The sequence below is a fragment of the Narcine bancroftii genome, chromosome 12 (assembly GCF_036971445.1).
Source record: "Narcine bancroftii isolate sNarBan1 chromosome 12, sNarBan1.hap1, whole genome shotgun sequence".
In the NCBI taxonomy this organism is placed as follows: domain Eukaryota; kingdom Metazoa; phylum Chordata; class Chondrichthyes; order Torpediniformes; family Narcinidae; genus Narcine; species Narcine bancroftii.
Window position 1 is genome coordinate 89,736,537 of NC_091480.1, and position 19,323 is coordinate 89,755,859.

A 19,323-nucleotide genomic window follows, 5' to 3' on the forward strand; every position below is an offset into this window, starting at 1 on the left:
ACGAAGATTTATGGAGGGGGTAAAAAGTCCACGTCAGCTGCAGGCTCGTTTGTGGCTGACAAGTCCGATGCGGGACAGGCAGACACGGTTGCAGCGGTTGCAGGGGAAAATTGGTTGGTTGGGGTTGGGTGTTGGGTTTTTCCTCCTTTGCCTTTTGTCAGTGAGGTGGGCTCTGCGGTGTGTAGACTTCCAGAAGCTCACTCGCCCGTCCCACATCCACTGTGGCAAGACAAAGGAAGTCGACAGCTAAATTCATAGAAGACCTACTCCTGCTCCTATCTTCTGTTTCTATGTTTAAGTAAACATTTCTAGTGACTCATCCTATTCGACCCACATCAGCACAGTGGCCAAGAAAGTACATCAGTGCTCCAACTTCCAGAGAAGACCGAGGACATTTGATACGTCATCGGTATCTCTTAACAGCTTCTACAGATGCACCATTGAAAGTGTCCTGGCAAGGTGCACCACAGTGTGGTACAGAAACTTGTCTTCCCCAGACCACAAAAGGGATGTGAATGCAGTTTAAGGAATCACACACACACTCTTCCCCTCCATGGACTCCATCTGTTCCTCTTGCTCCGTTGCCAACATTTTGAAAGTCTCTACCCTCCCAGACCACATTCACTTTACACCCCTTCCATCGGGAGAAGATTTACACATCTGAAATCATAGACCACCAGATTAAAGGACACTTTTTCCTGCTATTATCAGGTTCCTGAATGAACTTAGAAATAGTAAAATTAAGCTGCATTTGGCCTGTACCATCTGACTTCTCTCTGTAACTTACTTGTTATACAGTAAAATCCCTGTTATGTGGAATTCATCCAACCGGCAGCCTCAAGCAAATGGCAAAACAATCACAGAAAATAAAAGTTTAAAATTGACATCCCCTAGTGGTCAATTTGCCAATCCACGCAACACAAAATCTCAAGCAACTGGCAAATTCACTTATCCAGCATCTAACAATCCCCATAGGTGCCAGATAACAGGGAGTTTTACTGTACTATGTTTTGTAATGTCTAGCTGGATTGATCACAAAACAAATAATATCACCGGATCTTGGTACACGTGACAATAAATTTGAACTTGGATTCTCACAAGGATTGCAGGTTTACAAAAAACAATGTTTGACAATATTTAAAGTATTGAGAACAGTTCTGGTTTCAGATGAAGAGCAAACCAGGACATTGTGGGGAATGAAAGGCTACAGTTATACAGGCAGATGGAATGAGCAGCGTTATTCTCTTTGGAAGGCAGGAGTCTGAGGGATATAAAGATTACAACAGAGTTAGGATTAGTCTGATTTTTTGTCCCATAGCAGAGTGTTGAGAACACAGGTTTAAACCGATGGTGCAGGAAATGAAAGAAGATCACGGAGGGGCGCGGTGGTGGGGGGGGGATGGTGGTCATCTGGAATGTTAGAGGAGGAGATGGAGGCAGAAATAATTACAACATTTAAAAGGCAATTACTTGAACCCATCGAGGGTCATGGGCCCAATGCAAGCAAATAGGATTAGCAAAGAAAGGCATCACAATTGGAATAGGTGAGGTGGGGAAGAAGGGGTACATGATTACGCGAGACTAATGCTATTTTACATTAAAGTCTTTAAATTTTAGATTTAGACATACAGGCATACAGCAGGGTAACAGACCCTTCCAGTCGTATTGGCCTACAACTCCTGGTGCATTTTGAAAGGTGAAACCCATGCAGACATGGGGAAAATGTACAAACTCCTTGCAGACAGTGCTGGATTCGAACCCAGGTCGCCGGCGCTATAGCAGCATGGCACTAACCTCTACGCTAACCATGTTGCCCATTGCTTTCAGTTACCCAAGTTACACACAGTTTCATGAACAGTGTTTGGATAAATAGAATGTTCTTCCACTGTTATTGTACAAGTTAGAAAAAAAAACTGGAAGAGCATAATCAGGGGAATAAAAGATGTATTCTACAACCAGCGAGATTTCAAAGGTGTGTCATGAGACAGGATGAATTAACAACCCTTTCGCACAGAAGATCCATTGCACTGTAATCATTTCTGAATTTTATGGAAAAGTTTAATGTTGTAACATCAAAATTAAACTCTCTAATCATGAGAGATGGTTACTTAAGAATACCTAATAATAGAAAATGTTGGTCAAACACCAATTATGGTAAGAGAAACAGAATTAATGTTTCTAATTAAAGATCTTCTGTCGGAGTTGAGTGCACTTTTAAGGTTATGAAGTACTACGCAAAAGACCTACTTAATTTAAACATGCAGCCCTGTGACAGACCCTTCCAGCCCACTAGCCCGTGCACCCAAAAACCCCAAGTAACCTACAAACCCCATACATTTTTTAAGAGTTGGGAGGAAACCGGAGCACTCAAGAGGAAACCGACGCAGACATGGGGGAACATATAAACACCTTCCAGACAGCTCTGGATTCGAACCCACGCCACTGGTGCTGTAACAGTGTTGCGCTAACCGCAACACTAACTATGCCACCCAATTTATAAACAGCCATAGCCAAAAGAAGAGTCTTATTACAGAAATATCATCAAAAGAGCTAGGAAGGTTGAACATTATGAATATCTTTAAATTTAGCACAGGATGGCCAAAATATTAATAAGAGTGATGGGAACTAGGAGCGGCACAGTTCGCAGAGCGGTTAGCGCAATGCTGCTTACAATGCCAGCAACCCAGGTTCGAATCCAGTGCCGTCTGTAAGGAGTTTGCATGTTCTCCCAGTGTCTGAGTGAGTTTCCTCCTGGTGCTCTGGTTTCCTTGTAGATGGTAGGTCAATTGAGTGTAATTGGGCTTGACGGGCTCAAGACCAAAAGGGCCCGTTACCGTGCTATAGATCTAAATTTAGAATAATATGGTAAATGGGGGATATTGTAAAAACTGCCTTTGTTACATCAAACAAAAGCAAACCTCCCACTCAAAGGCAGATAAGAAAAGTGTGAGTATAAGAGACCTTAAAAGTGTGAGTGTAAGCATTAACCTTGACAATAAACTCTCATCTTTCTCAAGAGAGACAACATACAACTACCATGTGCAGATGCACCCATTCTTAATATCTGCAGCCACACAAATACATAAGACACCTCATTGATAATGGTATAAATTACCATGATGAGTCAAGACAGAAAATGAGAGAACATATATAAAAGGATATTCAAAGTTGCCATTAGTGCAGGGATGATATTACAATAGGTGCAGTCAGGAAGACGATGAGATCATGCATCCCCAGATTCAGGACAGTTTCCACCCCCCCACCCCCCCCCGCCACCCTCATTACTAGACTTTTGAATGAACCTTAAACTGGTAAAATTATTTTGTCTTTTCTCCATACCACTGATCTCTTTCTATAACACTGCACTTTTGCACTGTTTCTTACTTGCTGTACTATGTATGAGATGGCAACTCAGCTGCTCGCAAACAACCTCCATATAGAGATATGGGGCAGATCAAAGATGAGCATGTATGGGGGATCAGGCTTAATGGTAGTGGTGGGGCTAGTGCAGGTGGCACGTGGACTACCCTTGTTCCCATTTCTTCAGTCTTGGCATTATTCAAAACATTAAAACAATTGCAAATAAGTTAGTAAACTCTAACTTACCTTCCCATTGCATTTTCTACTATGGCTATGGAATCCAATCACTGAGCTGATTAATCTGTCACTGGATTAGAGTGCAGTTTTCCAAGATAATAAATGCTGCGAAATTCTCACAAGCTCCTGTCCGACCAGTAGATCCCACATGAAGTCCAGTGACATAATGCAGTTGGGAACCTCTTCAGGGCACTTGGCAGGCACGATCAAGAGCCACACTCCCTGCAGGAGACTTGAACTTTCCAATATTTAGTGGCATTAATACCAACAGTTCCTCACAACATTGGCTGCAAAGCACAACAAATACTGTGTCAATGTAGCTTGGCAGAGTAAGATGAATGCATGAAAGAGAAATCTGATATTTGAGAATAATAACTAGTAGGGTCGACAGGCAGAGCTGTGAATAGTTTTCAACACGTATCTAATGATAACATATTCAATACAACTACGTGGAATGTTTAGATTGCTCAAATTTTAATGAAGCCATGAAATATTTCTCCCTCTCTTCTGAATAAATCCAATGTATGTTTAGTTAAAGTGAAACATTTTCTTACCGATTGCATGGCATTTTCACTTCTGATATACATTTGAGATTATCAGGATGTTTACAAAGATCCGCCAAGATTTGTTTAATTTTCCAACTTTTATTTTTGTGGTCAAGCATTTCCATGCTCTTGCCACCTTGGCCACAAGTTAATACAACCTTCTGACCTTTGCTATTGCATATGGGTCAAGTGCAGTGTCTCATTTTCAATCACATTGGCAGTAAATTGTATCCATCATCATGGAGCACTAGTGATAAGTAAATATACCATAGGTCAGAATATAGTGGTCAATTTCAAGAAATCAGTGAATCAATTGACCTCCTCGGAGCAATCAAAATTGCCTTAATACTCAACATCTGGAAAATAGACTCACACTACCCAAATTTAATGAAGTAATAGCATGTATTGGTTTATATGATGTTGCCAAGTCATAATCTTAATTAGAAAAAATAAGTCAAGGAATATTCCAGTGTAATACTCCTCTAAAGATTTTATTTTAAAATAAGGGACTAATAAGGGTAGCAGAAATATAGATGTGCTGGAAAGGAACTTTCCTTTGAACTATTAAAAAAATTAGACATGTATAGCACAGAAACAAGTCCTTTCAGCCCATTAGCCCCTTGCCTCCATACATAGGCACATCTCAGGTATGGCAGCCAAGGCAAGTGACTTGGGCGCCACTTGAAGATTGGGGGGGTGGGGAGCGCGAAACTGTCTCGTCCCGCCAGCCCAATATCAAACTCCCAAGCCGAACTCAACGCCTTTCGCCCCGTCGCCGCCGACCCGCCTGCTGAGCCTGTTCCCCACTGCGGCGCTGGCCCGCGAACCCCGACCCCGCTGATCCCAGCCCCGGCCGTGCGTCGCTTCTCCCTTCTAACTCTCGACGCTGGGCCTCGCTGATCCCTACCTCTTCCCCCACCCCTCGTAGGAGTCGTAGAGTTTAATCCTTTCAGCGGGGAAGGATCCCCCTGCCTCCGCCCTATGTCGGAAACCGATGCCAAGAAGTGAACCCCCTGCTTGGAAGGCGCTGAAAGGGAGGGCGGGCAGTCTTGCCCCCTCCCTGAATTCTGTCCATGGATACAGCCCTTTAATTAGGGGAAGACAAAAGGACACGGGGCTTTAAAGGAAAAGGCGACTAGTTCCTTGTCTGCCCGCAGTCTCTCTCAATCTCTCTCTCCCTTGCTCCCAACCTCTCCCTCCTTCTCACTCCTCCCTCCCACCCTCTCAATCTCTCTCCCTTGCTCCCAACCTCTCCCTCCTTCTCACTCCTCTCTCCCACCCTCTCTCTCTCAATCTCTCTCTCCCTTGCTCCCAACCTCTCCCTCCTTCTCACTCTTCCCTCCCACCCTCTCTCTCTCTCCCTTGCTCCCAACCTCTCCCTCCTTCTCACTCCTCCCTCCCACCCTCTCTCAATCTCTCTCTCCTTTGCTCCCAACCTCTCCCTCCTTCTCACTCCTCCCTCCCACCCTCTCTCAATCTCTCCCTTGCTCCCAACCTCTCCCTCCTTCTCACTCCTCCCTCCTTCTCACTCCTCCCTCTCAATCTCTCTCTCCCTTGCTCCCAACCTCTCCCTCCTTCTCACTCCTCCCTCCCACCCTCTCTCTCAATCTCTCTTCCTCCCACCCTCTCTCCCACCCACCCTCTCCCTCCTACTCGCTCTCTCCCTACCCTTTCTATTTCCCCCCTTTCCTCTGTCTCTCACAGACATACCTATCCACATATCTATTACATACACACACGCACATATATATATACTGTGAATGGTTCTGTATAGAGGAGGATGGCAGGCACTGACATCACAAAGGACCGCTCACCTCACTGTCTCAAGGTGGGTGCTGAGAGTTGGCAGAGGTGGCGCACATTGGGTTGCATGGGTCTGCGGGTGGGGGAAGGGAGGATCGGTGACTGCCATTCACATACGTGCGTTGTGTGGCCTACCTCCCCCCCACCCCGGACGCGGGGTCGGTGGAACAAGAGGACACGGAGGAGCATGACGCGGAGAGAGGAAGTGGCGAGGATAGGTAGGGAAGGCAAAGCGGATGGTGTGGCAGCGGCGAGGGATGGCTGGGGGTGAAAGGTTGAAGTAAGCAATTTCAGTGCTTGCCATAGGCACTATTCTGCCCCAAATACCTCAATTAACCTACAACCATGTACATTTTGAAGGTTGGGTGGAAACCCCATGCAGCCGGTGAGAATGTACCATCTCCAGTTGTTGTACTCACTTCATAACATTTGCTATCACTGGGCTGAGTAGAACTGAATGTTTAAAGTTGAGTGCAATTTGTAATTAACATGCTCAAACTCTTTGGTGCAAGTAAACAAAGATGCATTTTTTTTCTCTTCGGAGTTGAAGTTGGACTGAGTCAATCCTTGATGTACACGATAACTTTTTGGAGTGAAAACTTTTTTCCCCAGCAAAACATTACTTTGTTTGCAACTCTTCTGATGCCTCAATATCAAATATCTGCATTTCACTTGTAGCAGATATGTCTGACATGCAACTGTCTGGACCTTAAAATATGTTAATGTCTATGAACACAGAAATCCTGAACTTTCTCACAAATCTGAGCTGCCTTCAACCTGACTGCACTCTCGTTTTGCAGGTCTCTGAAAGACCAGTGGCAACAGGATGCTGTAGTTACTCAGCAGTTACATCAAAAAAATCAATATCTGTTCAGTTCAATAAGGGAAATAGCTCATAAGGGGGTGTGGAAGGTTACAAGAAATGTGCACATCTTTTTGTTTAAATTTATTTTAAAATATTTTGCTGTATAATTCAACTTCAGTTTAATAAAAATCATTTTATTTTTTAATTAGAATCTGTTAGCCAGTTTGAATGTTTAAACATGCTTGTGAATGTCAGAGACATTAAAGATATTTTATGCCAGGTGATTTCAAGGCATAACCAGGTGTTGAAACATGATAATGAGGTTTAATATCCAGAGGCCCTGTGCTATACTGGCTCTTAGAGATCAGTTTGGAGCCACTTTCTTCAGAAAGTTCTCACTGGGTGAAGCAGATAACTGAGTGACAAGCATGGGCAACTCACTACTCCTCGAATGTTCCAGGTGGAGGAATTGTAACCATTTGATCTACTCATGATGTAATCAGGTGGCAAGAGGAGAATAAATTAGTTCCTAGTTTGATTAAAGTGCTTAATTCAAAGGTATCATACCAGGCTGCAGACTGCTGGAGACTGGCTCGACTGACTGAAGAGGTACTGGATATCAGAACCGGTGTGTGCAAGGGCACCGAGGGGTCTGAAGGCTTCCTGATTGCGTCAGAGGTTTGGACTTGGAACTCAGGTTCCCGATGGTCTGAACTGGAGTCTTTGTGCTGTGGAGGCTGCGGGATCACTAGAGGCCAATCCAGGGACCCTGGGGTGATTTTCTTTCGCTTATGTTTCTCTGTAAGAGAAGTCAGGCAATTTCTGTTGATGGTGAATCTGTCTGACCAAAACAAATTTCATGTAATATTCCATCTGTTTTATTACATGACAATAAAGAAATCTTGAATTTTGATTTCAAATTGTTTCAATAACATTATGTAGTATAGAGCATAATTATTACTATGGCAGCAGGGTTAGTGTAAGCGGTTAGCAGAACGAGTTCCAGCACCAGCAATCGGGACTGGGGTTCAAATCCCGCAGTGCTTATGATGACTTTGTACATTTTCCCTGTGTGGGTTTCCTCTGGGTGCTCCGGTTTCCTCCCACGCTTCAAAAACGCACTGGAGGATGTAGGTCAATTGGGTGTAAATGAGCAGCATGGGCTCATGGCCCGAAAGGGCTTGTTACCATGTTGTATGTCTAAATTTATAAATTTAAAATTATTCTAACAATGGAATTCTTGTAATCCGATTAACACTTATTCTTTAGTGAGCTCAATAAAAAAAAATCAATAAAGAGCTCAAGACGTGCTTTAGAAAGGGCAAAGGTGTCATGAAATATCCTGGTGAGCAGAAATAAAGAGAATCCCAAGATAGTTTACACTTGCATTAAAAACAGGAGGATGACTTTGGAAAGGATAAATCCTCTCAAAGACAAAGGAGTGAACTTGTGCTTGGAATCAGATGAACTGGGCAAGGTACTAAAAGAGTACTTTGCATTAGTATTCGCCAAGGAGAAGGACCTAGAGGATAGTGATAGTGTGTGGAAAATGCTAATGTGGGGAATTTTGAGATCAAGAGACGGCATTGGATTTTTTGGAGAGATTTATTGTGATTGGTCCTTGGGCCTATCATATGTTATTGAAATATGTAAGGGAGGAGATTCCTGGGGCATCAAAAAAGATCTTTGTATCCTCACTAGTTACAAGCAAGATCCCAGAGGACTGGAGAGTGTCCTCATTTGAGTAGTAGGGACAACACAGGAAATGATACTTAGGAATAGGATTTATGTGCACTTGGAAAAGTGTGGTCCAATTAGAGACAGTCAGCATGGTACCAATTTGATTGAGTTTTTTGAGAAGGTAACAAAAGGTGATTGATGAAGGTCAGACAGTGGGCAATGTGCACATGAACTTTGGTACGGTGTTTGACAAGGGCTGACCCAGAATCTACAGATGCAGTGAATTGATAGTTTGGATTCAGAATTGGCTCAACTGTGGGGTAGTGTTAGAAGGCTATATTCTGGCTGGAGGCCTGAAGATTTATTATCAGTGGTGTCCTGCAGGGATCAGTATTGGGACCTTTGTTGTTTGTCGTTTTCTATGTTTAATCTGGGTGAAAAAGTAGGTGAGTGGGTTCACAGGTTTGCAGATGACATGAAGGTTGATGGAGCTGTCAACAGTATTGAGGTCAGAGAAATTTTAGTTAGAATTTAACCCAGAGAAGTGTGAGATACTACACTTTGGGAGGTCAAATATAAGGGGAATGAATGGCGACTCTTGAAAGCATCGCTGTGGAGAGGTATCTTGGGGGCTTTGCTCCATAGATCCTTGAAAGTGTCCATGCCAGGTAGATAGGGTATGTGTGTTCCTTCAACAGGCATGGCATTGAGATTAAAGTAAGGAAGTTATATTGAAGTTATATAGAACTTTGGTTAGGCTACACTTGGAATATCTTGTGCAATTCTGGTTGTCTGGTTTCTTACAGGAAGGAAGTGAAAGCATTTGAAAGGGAAGAAATTTAATAGAAGAGATTTAACAGGATGTTGCCTGGATTAGAGAATATGAGCTATGAGGTTTTTCTCTGGAGTATCAATAGCTGACCTGAAAAGAAGTTTATAAAATTATGAGAGGATAGACAATTAGAACCCTTTTCCCTAGGGTAATAATGTCACCTTCTATAGGCCATGTGTTGCAGGTGGGGTAGAGGGAGGAGGGTGTGGTGGAGTTCAAAGAAGACGTGAGGGGCCAATTTTTTTGAAGCAAAGAGTGAATGCAACAAGGCTGAAAACCCAGACTTACTGTACAGTATAACCTTAACGGGATGGTATATAAACTATAACCACTTTATATGTCAAGGAGTTGATATCCCAATATTCCAACCCATATCGAATGCCGCTTGTTCCCTTTGATAATACATTTGTCAGTGATAATCTAGAATTGGGAAAAAAAGATAATAAATGTAATATTAATTAAATAATGTGGGGTAAACTTGTTAGTACATTCTTTAGCCTGAAATATGTTAACTTACGGAATAGACTGCCACCTAGTGCAGTGAGAGCTGATTCGGTAAAATATCCCATTAGAAATGAACAGATCTTTGGCAAGAAGTTGCAAGTTTGATCAGAATGTAAATTGCACCTTTCCAGAGGAATTTATTTTATTTTTCAGTCATCATCATGTTAAGGTTACATATTCCAAATCTGAAAGTGTCTGAGAGGAGAGAAAACAAATTAAATCACTCAAGAGGGTGGTGAATCTATGGAATTCGCTGCCCATTGAAGCATTGGAGGCTACCTCAGTAAATATATTTAAGACCAGGTTGGATAGATTTTTTGCACAGTAGGGGAATGAAGGGATATGGGGAAAGGGAGGTAGGTGGGGATGAGCCAATCATGAGAACAGCCAGGATCACATTGAATGGCTGAGCAGGCTCGACAGGTAGGATGGCCGACTCCTGCTCCTATTTCTTATGTTCTAAGGATCTTGTTTTTTTCTTGCAATGCTTGTTAACCTTTAAGCACATCCAAAACTGAACATTTCAATTATTTTTCTGTTCCCTGAAAGGCAGAGTCTTCAGTTTTGTGCATTACCATTTTCTCCTTGATGCCTCACAGATCTTGAGCACACAGATGCAAAAGTGTAAGCACCCGACAAACAGATAATTATTGTTATATGTTTAACAGTTTGAAATGAAACTCAAAGTATATAGTGTGTCACTGTATCTATTGATGCCCTTTCCTTCTTTTTCTGAAAAAAATAATAGTCTTCAGCCTGAGAATTGTTCAGCCAGCTAGCCAATTAATTAGCACTGCAGGAGATGCATTGATAACTAAAGTGGGACAAGATCCTCTGATAAAGCTCTGACAGGCGAGGGATGTCAAAATGTTCCAGAAACATGGTAACACCATCAACACATCTTATACCAATTGTCAGTGAAGAAATGAAATGTCATCAGACAGCTGTTTTCAAAGAAAGCTGCTCCATGGGGGCCACCCTCGCATGCATTGTCAAAGTGGTGAATGCCAATCTTTGAATCTCCTCCCCTTCAAATCTCTTCAAATTCACTGATCAGGTGACTTAAATTCAAGGATTAATCAAATCCCTGTAAACGAAATGGAAGAGGTTGATGGTATTCTGTTACAAGGGTTCCCATCCTTTGCAGACACCTATGTGAGATGCTGCCTCAAGAAGGCAGGCAACATCATAATGTGCCCCCTGGTCACAACCTCTGCTCACTGCTGTCTTTGGGCACAAGGTTGAGAAGCCTGAAAACCAGCACCTCTAGATTCAAGAACAGTTTCTTTCCAAACGGCTATCAGACTCTTGAACAAATCATAGACTGCTCCAACACCACAAAATGTCTGTCTGCACTAAGGCAAGTCAGTTATTGTACACTAAGATTGCTGAGAATATTTATTATCTTGAGTATTTATTGCCTCTTTGAATGTAATATTATACTATTTCTTTACAAGTACCGGTACTTGCTTGGTTGTAATAAGAATCTTGTCCTAAGTGTATGAAAATAAACCCATAATCATAATTATTTATATGCTCAAATATTTTAGCTTCTATTTTGAATGTTTGGAAAAAGTGTTGTGGGTTGCCTATTTACAGGCATTGGATCCAAATGCATTGTTCGTGTCCGGGCAGGACAACGCGGCTTTGCATTTTCATTTCCTCGGAGATTTAGAGAAAACTCAGATGCAAGTTTCCATCATGTGCCTTGCAATCAGCTGGCCCAGTGGCCATTTCCAGGCGCACAACCCATTTTTTTTTAAAACATGCGTGCAAATGAAGAAAATAATTTATAAAATATATTTGCTGACAATTCAATGAGAAATGTCACCTGGCAACAAATTTTCAATAATTGAAGATTGGACAACAGAGGTGGCGAGGGGAGATGTAATCTTAAACATCTTTTTTTAAATCTTTTTGAAATATTGTGTACAGATGTTATATAACATTTTCTGCAGTTATTCATTGATTTCTTTTCTATAGGCAATCCCTAGAATTCTGGGAGTTCATCTGCTCTCTTTTAGCGATCCATAATGCCAATAGGCTTGCTAATTGGTGCTACATCTCCATGGTGATCTGATGTGCCCCATTATCACACCAGAGGTCCAATCAACAAGTCAGTGCAATCAGTCAGTGTCACTGAAGCATCACCTTGCGATTTGCTCATGGTGAACATCATCGTTGAGTTCAGTCCCATTCAGGTCTGAAATCCACATAGGAAAATTGCCAGCAGGACTCCTTAAATGAAAATCAGGCCAAAACATACTAGTCATTACTGGAAAATCATCTGTATTGACTTCATGCTGGCTATAGCTGAATGACCGTTCAATGGTAAAATCCTGGATGAAGCAGGGTCGGGGAAACAGTAGGAAGCTACACGAACTAGACCAAGAGTGGTTCCATGCTTCTCTGCAAAGCTTAGAAATACTTTCAAACTGGGGTGTTTAAAGCTGAGAATCAGGAGGTTACACTCAATCAGCTAAATACAATAACTGAAATCATTAAGGAGACATACAATAAGAAGCAAATTTTGTTCAGTGTTTCAGCAGAAATTTATTATTTTTTATAAAAATATCCCTGTAGTTAGTTATAACAACAAAAACATTTTTTGTAAGCCCAGCTTACATGTATCAATGTACTTACAAGGCCAAAACTCGATGCTAATTTACTTTATGAACCTTCTAATGCGCTCCAGTCAGAGCTGTCATTATTACCCAATTACAATGACGCTTTGAATCACATTACAAGCATGCGCCGTATATGATATTGTAATTTAAAGGTGTCATTTTAATTTTGCTAGTTGTTTACTGAAATAAAAATCATTACTGCTCTACCCACTCTACACTCATGACTGTGTGGGGCCAGGCACAATTCAAACATTGTCTCTGAATTTGCCAATAACCAGTGGCTTCATTAGGCTTGGTGTCACCACCCCCACACCCGCCAATGGATCTCTTCTTCTTCCGGACCATACAGAATCCTTAGTAATGTTTTTTGAACTAATGTTACACGTAGATCGTAATTCCTGTATATCACAGAATATAACGGCAATAGTCGTGAGATAAACAACTAGCAAAATTAAAATGACACCTTTAAATTACAATATCATATACGGCGCATGCTTGTAATGTGATTCAAAGCGTCATTGTAATTGGATAATAATGACAGCTCTGACTGGAGAGCATTAGAATGCTCATAAAGTAAATTAGCATCGAGTTTTGGCCTTGTAAGTACATTGATACATGTAAGCTGGGCTTACAAAAAATGTTTTTGTTGTTATAACTAACTACAGGGATATTTTTATAAAAAATAATAAATTTCGGCTGAAACACTGAACAAAATTTGTTTAGGAAGTCACTTTGGTGTCACACCCTCTGACCAGTGCCGTCCACACCCTCCACATGATGTCAGTGCCGATGACAGTCAGAATCGCATATAGCACTGAGAGAGCATACAGGAGTGAGATAAATCCGCTAATTGAGTGGTGTCTCAATAACCACAAGTAAACGGTGGCAAAACTCAGGAACTGATTGTGCACTTAAGGGGGGAGTAAATCGGGAGAACACGAGCTGGTCCTCATCAAAGGGTCAGCAGTGGAAAGGGTTAAGAACTTCAAATTTCTGTGTGTCAGCATCTCTAAAGATCCATCCCGGGGCTTCCATGTTGATGAAATTATGAAGAAGCCATGCCAGTGGCTATATTTCGTGAGGAGTTTGAGGAGATTTTTTATGTCACCAAAGGCTTACAAATTTCTACAGGTGTGCCATGGAGAGCAGTCTGGTATGGAGGTGCCAATGGACAGGACAGGACAGGAAAAGACTAACAGAGAGAAGAAATCAGCCAGCGCCATCATAGGGGTTAGTCTTTACTCCATTAAGGACATCCACAAGAGGGAGAGTGTCAAGAAAGCAGCCTATATCCTCAAGTACCCTCACCACCCAGGCCAAGCCTTCTTCTCACTGCAGTTCAAGGGAATACAATTCTGGCAGAGATACATTACCAATGTTATTGGGTGAGTATCCTGGATCTCCCTAAACTAGCATGTCCCTAGATTACAGGTACCACATGAATTTAGTTCATCCTGTACAGATATAATACTTATAACTCCTGTTTGAAATATGGCAGGTTATGGGCACCTCCTCTATCATCAAGGATTCTCACCATCCAGTCCATGTCCTCTTCTCACGACTACTATCAGGAAGGAGGTACAGGAGCCTGAAAACGAACATCCAATGGTACAAAAACAGCTTCTTCCCCTCTGCCATCAGACTTCTGAATGGACCATGAACCACTGAGGCTACCTCACTTTCTCTTCTATTGAACTAATTTATAGAAATTCTGAACCTGTAATGATGCCACAAAATAACAAATTTCATGACATGTTCATGACAATATTTTTTTGATTCTGATTGTAATTTCACATGTATAATTTGAGACAAGAGATGATCTCATGTAAACATTTAGGATGACTTTACTGGAATTTGACAGGATAGGTGTATAGATGATATTTCCTTGACCAGAGTGTTTTAAAAAATATAACATTGTAACTGAATAATGATCAACCATGCATCACAAAGCAAGAGGTCATCCAAAATCTGTAGACTTCTCTGCCAGTGACGGCCGTGGAGGCTCACTTGCTGAGTAGATCCAAGAAGGGGAATATTTTTATATAATGTGAAGCAAGGGGTATAAATTTAAGAGGAGCAAAGTGGTGATGAAGTAAAAGATCAGTCATAAATTAATTGATCGGCAGAGCAGAAACAAATGACTACTGTTGCTTCTGTGTTTATATTCTTACACATTCTTATGTACTGCTCAGGGGGCCAATTAGTTGCCAGAAAAAGAAGGTGCACTGTGCGAACTAGAATAATAGAATGGAGTTGAGAAAATGTCCAACTTGAGAAAATGCAGCACATTTGTCTGCTCTGAACTTGGCCCATTATCTCTAACTAACCCAGGATTTTCAGATATGGAAACCTGGGTGCTGTGTTTGCAAATGACCATTCAAGAATGGGAATTCTCCAAGAGGTCTATCACCCAGAAATTTGCAAAATGACCACCCTGCCATCAGAATTTTTTTCTCCCCATCCAGGTGAAATAGACTTGGCCTGCTTTCACTTATAGTCTGTCCCAGGGTTGATTAAAAGTGAAGCATTTTCCTTCTGAGAGATTTTTCAGGTTCCAAGTTCCTGTACATGGTCCCTGAACTCTCCTGGCCAGTAGTTACTCTCTCTTGATCTGCAGAGGCAGCGGTTCACTTCCATATGTGAACACGTTTTGTCACATCATTTCTTCTTTGCTTGGAAATTATTGCCTTTTTTGCCTCTGGTCATATCTAGTGCCCATTTCGTCTTTTATGTGAAAATATGGTTTAGAACAGATTCTACCCCACACTGGGAATATTTCCATGTTGAATATATTACTCACTTCAGGTAATACATTATCTCATCTTCTCTGGCAACTTCCTCAAGCTGTTTATCATTGACTTAGCGATTGGTTTATTTCATTCCGTGTTAATTGTTTCAATCTTGCTATTGTACCCCTCCTTGGCCTTTCAAAATGGCCCAGAGAGAACAAAATAATTAGTTTGAAATAAAATAAAAACTGCAAATGCTGAAAATCTAAAATACAAACAGAAAATGCAGAAAATATTCAGCAGGTCAGATCACATCAATGGGAAGATAAAACATTGTCCAAAATTAGTCTTTGATGGAGTGGGGGAGTCTGTCTGCTCATTCTTAGTTTCACAGAATCACAACTGTTTATTTTCCACCAAAATTAATGCAGGTCGAAGCCCTTTTGATAGAATTATTTCCTCTTTAATTATTGACACTGTTTAACTTCTCGCAGAATCACCCTGCTGAGTTTTACAGCATTCTGGGTTTTTGTTTACATATCCTTTTTTTTCCCCCGAATTCCTGCCTCTGAACAAGCATCCTCAACACACCATGGAGGAGCTCAACGAAGATGATCTCATGAAGAAACACCCACTGCAGATACTGGAATCTTCAGCAGATTGTTTACTGCTCCAACTACCATACCATTTAACTTTCAAGTGTGGGTGTAATATCCTCCCAGTCATTTGAAACCTTCCTTGATTATTTGGATTCACTACTTTCAGGTAGCATGGAATGATGGGCCAAGGAACCTTGGCAGTAATATTTGGCCCCATAGGGGATCCTTTGAGTGGGGGAAGGGAACGTCGGTTTAACATGCTTTAAACGGCCCGATAAAAGAACAAATGGTGGCTTATTGTAAAATGCTGCAATGTGGGATCTGGACCCAAGATGGTGGCATCTACGTTTGGCAGTGGCTTTGAGGGTGGCAGTCTCCTGGGAAGCAGCGGACTGGTGAAGGTCACTGGAAAATGGGGAGACCACCCCCCCCCCCCGTTTGACAAGGAGAAAAAAATTGCACTCATCTTGGAATCACAACCATTCTTTAACATGAAATGTACTTGTAATAATGACTTTAAATCGACGTAAGATTTCACACTTCTCATCCTCTTGTTCCTGCTCGTCCCTCCACTCCTCATCACCCTCGGGAATTTTCTCCGCGCTCCTGGCACACAGCAGTGGACCAGTGAGGAGCTCTGCCACTGAAGAACACACAGGCGGCAGGCTGGTGGTGACTAAAGTTGAAAACTCACTCCAAGCGGCAGACTGCTGAAGACTGGCTGACGGTGCCAGCTATCGGAACCAAGATGCAAGAGGGTGCCGAGGTCTGTGTGACTACACAAACTGAAGGCGCGCAGGAGGTGGATCCACCGACACTCAGCGATTCTGGGGGGTGGGGGGGGAGGGGCGGACGACTCTCTTTTGCTTCTCTGACTGTAAGAGGCAGCCTGCAATTTTAGCTGATAGTGAATCAGTCTCCCTTCCGGCAGATTCGAGCAGATTTTGTGTAATATTACGCCTGCTTTATTACATGACAATAAAGGAATTTTGAAATCTTTAGTGTTTAAACAGATATTTGTGCTGTGAAAGATCCCAGCCACTACCTTGATGAGGACTTTAGTATATGAGTATCTAACACCCACAGGTAGAATGCAGAGTATTCAGCTCACGCCAATCACTTCCTTACACACAAGCAAGAGCAGGGAAAATCCTTTGATAGTCCCTCAGCAATGCTAGGGCTGGAAGTAGATAACTGTAGCTTGCTCAATGTTGCTAATCCTATTAGAGTTACGAGGTGTGTGTTTGCTGTGCTTTGCCTGTTTGAATGCCTGTCTTAAATGTATTAAGACAGAAATGCTGGAGGAACTCAGCAGGTCTCGCAGCATCCAGATGAGGCAAAGATTCATTACTGACACTTTGGGGCTGAGCCCTTCTTCAGGGCAGACAAAAGGGATCCAAGTTGAGCAGTGAGTTCTAAGTACTAGTCACTCTCTGAAATCCACGAAAATTTTTTACTCTTACCATAAAATCTTACTTTTGATATCATAACCAATGGAAAAATATTCTGATTCTCCGCTCTATTTATATGACAATTATTTTATTTACCAGTCACCTGAGTGTCAATGTGGACAATATGAAGGAGATGATCATGGACTTCAGGAGGACCAGGAAAGACTACCCTCCACTAGACATCAATAATTCTGTAGTGGACAGAGTGGAGAGCACCAAGTTCCTTGAAGTTCACTATCTTGGACACACAACATCTCATCGCTTGTTAAGATGGCCCAACAGCGACTGCACTTCCTGAGAAGACTGAAGCGGGCAAGGCCACTGACCACCATTATGTCAACTTCCTTCAGTAGCTCTGTCAAGAGCATCCTAGCCCATCGCATCACGGTGCGGTTCGGTTGCTGCAGAGAAATGGATCAGAGGTCAATCCGCAGGACCATAAGAATGGCAGAGAGGATCACTGGTGCCTCCCTCTCCCCCATCGATGTGATCTACCGGGATTGTTGTCTGAAGATCATTCCACTCTGCACAGCATCTTGCATCTGCTCCCATCGGGAAAGAGATCCTATCAGACCAGCCCCACCAGGCTGAGGGATAGCTCATTCCTATGGGCAGCGAGAATCCTGAAAGACCAAAGGAACTGCTCACACTGACCATCCAAGACTCTCATATTCGTGAAGCAATATTTATTTATTTGTACATATAAATACTTGTCCTGCCTATGTATTGTTTGTCTATATCTGGTTGGGTGTGTTTGGCAATGTGGACTGGAGAACACTGTTTCATCAGGATGTACTTGTATAATCAGATGACAATTAAATAACTTGAAAAAGATTGTAACTATCTACTGTATTTACATGATTCTTTATCACAGTCACAATATTTCTTGGCCTCCTTCACTCCTGGAGAAAACAAATCCAGTCACAATCTAACCTCTCCCCATGACCATACTCCTCCAATCCAGACCACATCCTCATGAATCTCTCTTGATTTTCTCCAGTGCAACTTCATCCTTCCTATCATGTAGTAAACAGAACGACAACTGCTCCTGGTTGACTTCTCTGAAAGCATCATTTTGTATTTGGGGTTAAATTCCAACAACCAGTGCTCTGCTTACATTTCTAGCTAATCTATTGCCCACCATAGCATTAGATAAACTTCCTAGCTTCCCACAATACCCCAACATCATCGGCAAAGTAACTCACCATCCAACTTTAATATTCGTATCATTAATATATACCAGAAGCAACAAGGATATCCGCATCTAGTCTTGAAGAGGTCACAGACTTCCACTCAGGAAAGTAACCTTCCACCACTCTGGTTTCTTTCACCAAGTCAATCTTAGATCCAATTAGCCAGCTCACCTTGGATCCTTTTTGTCTGCTTTGAAGAAGGGCTCAGCCCCAAAATGTCGGTAATGAATCTTTGCCTCATCTGGAGGCTGTGAGACCTGCCGAGTTCCTCAAGCATTTCTGCCTTTTTATTCCTCTTTGTCTTTACCTTCAGGATGACCCTATATTGAGATCTTCTCAAATTACTTAAAAATGTCTACATAATCAATGTCTCAGATTTATTTGTCAGAGTACATCACAGACAACCCTGAAATACTTTTATTTCCTGTGGGCGAGGCAGAATTACCACTAATTGGTCATGCAAAAATACTGTACCCAGCATATACATGCAAATAATAAAGAACAGTAAACAGATCATGAATGTAAACAAACTGACTGTGCCATACAGGGAGAATGAAAAAGAAAATCAATAAAGTGCACAAGTAAGAGTCCTTAAGTGAGCCTCTGACTGAGTTTGCTGTTGAGGGGTTTGATGGTGGAGGGGGAGCAGCTGTACCTGGACCCTGGTGGTGTGAGTCTTAGTGCCACAAGACTGATACCTCTTTCCAGTGGTAGCAGCAGGAACAGAGCAGGTGCTGGGTGGTGTGGACCTTGATGATTCCTTCATGGCTCCTTCCTCAGAGACATCCTTTCCAAATATACATGAATCTTTCTCAGAGACATCCTTTCCAAATATACATGAATCTTTCTCAGAGACATCCTTTCCAAATATACATGAATCTTTCTCAGAGACATCCTTTCCAAATATACATGAATCCTTCTCAGAGACATCATTTCCAAATATACATGAATCTTTCTC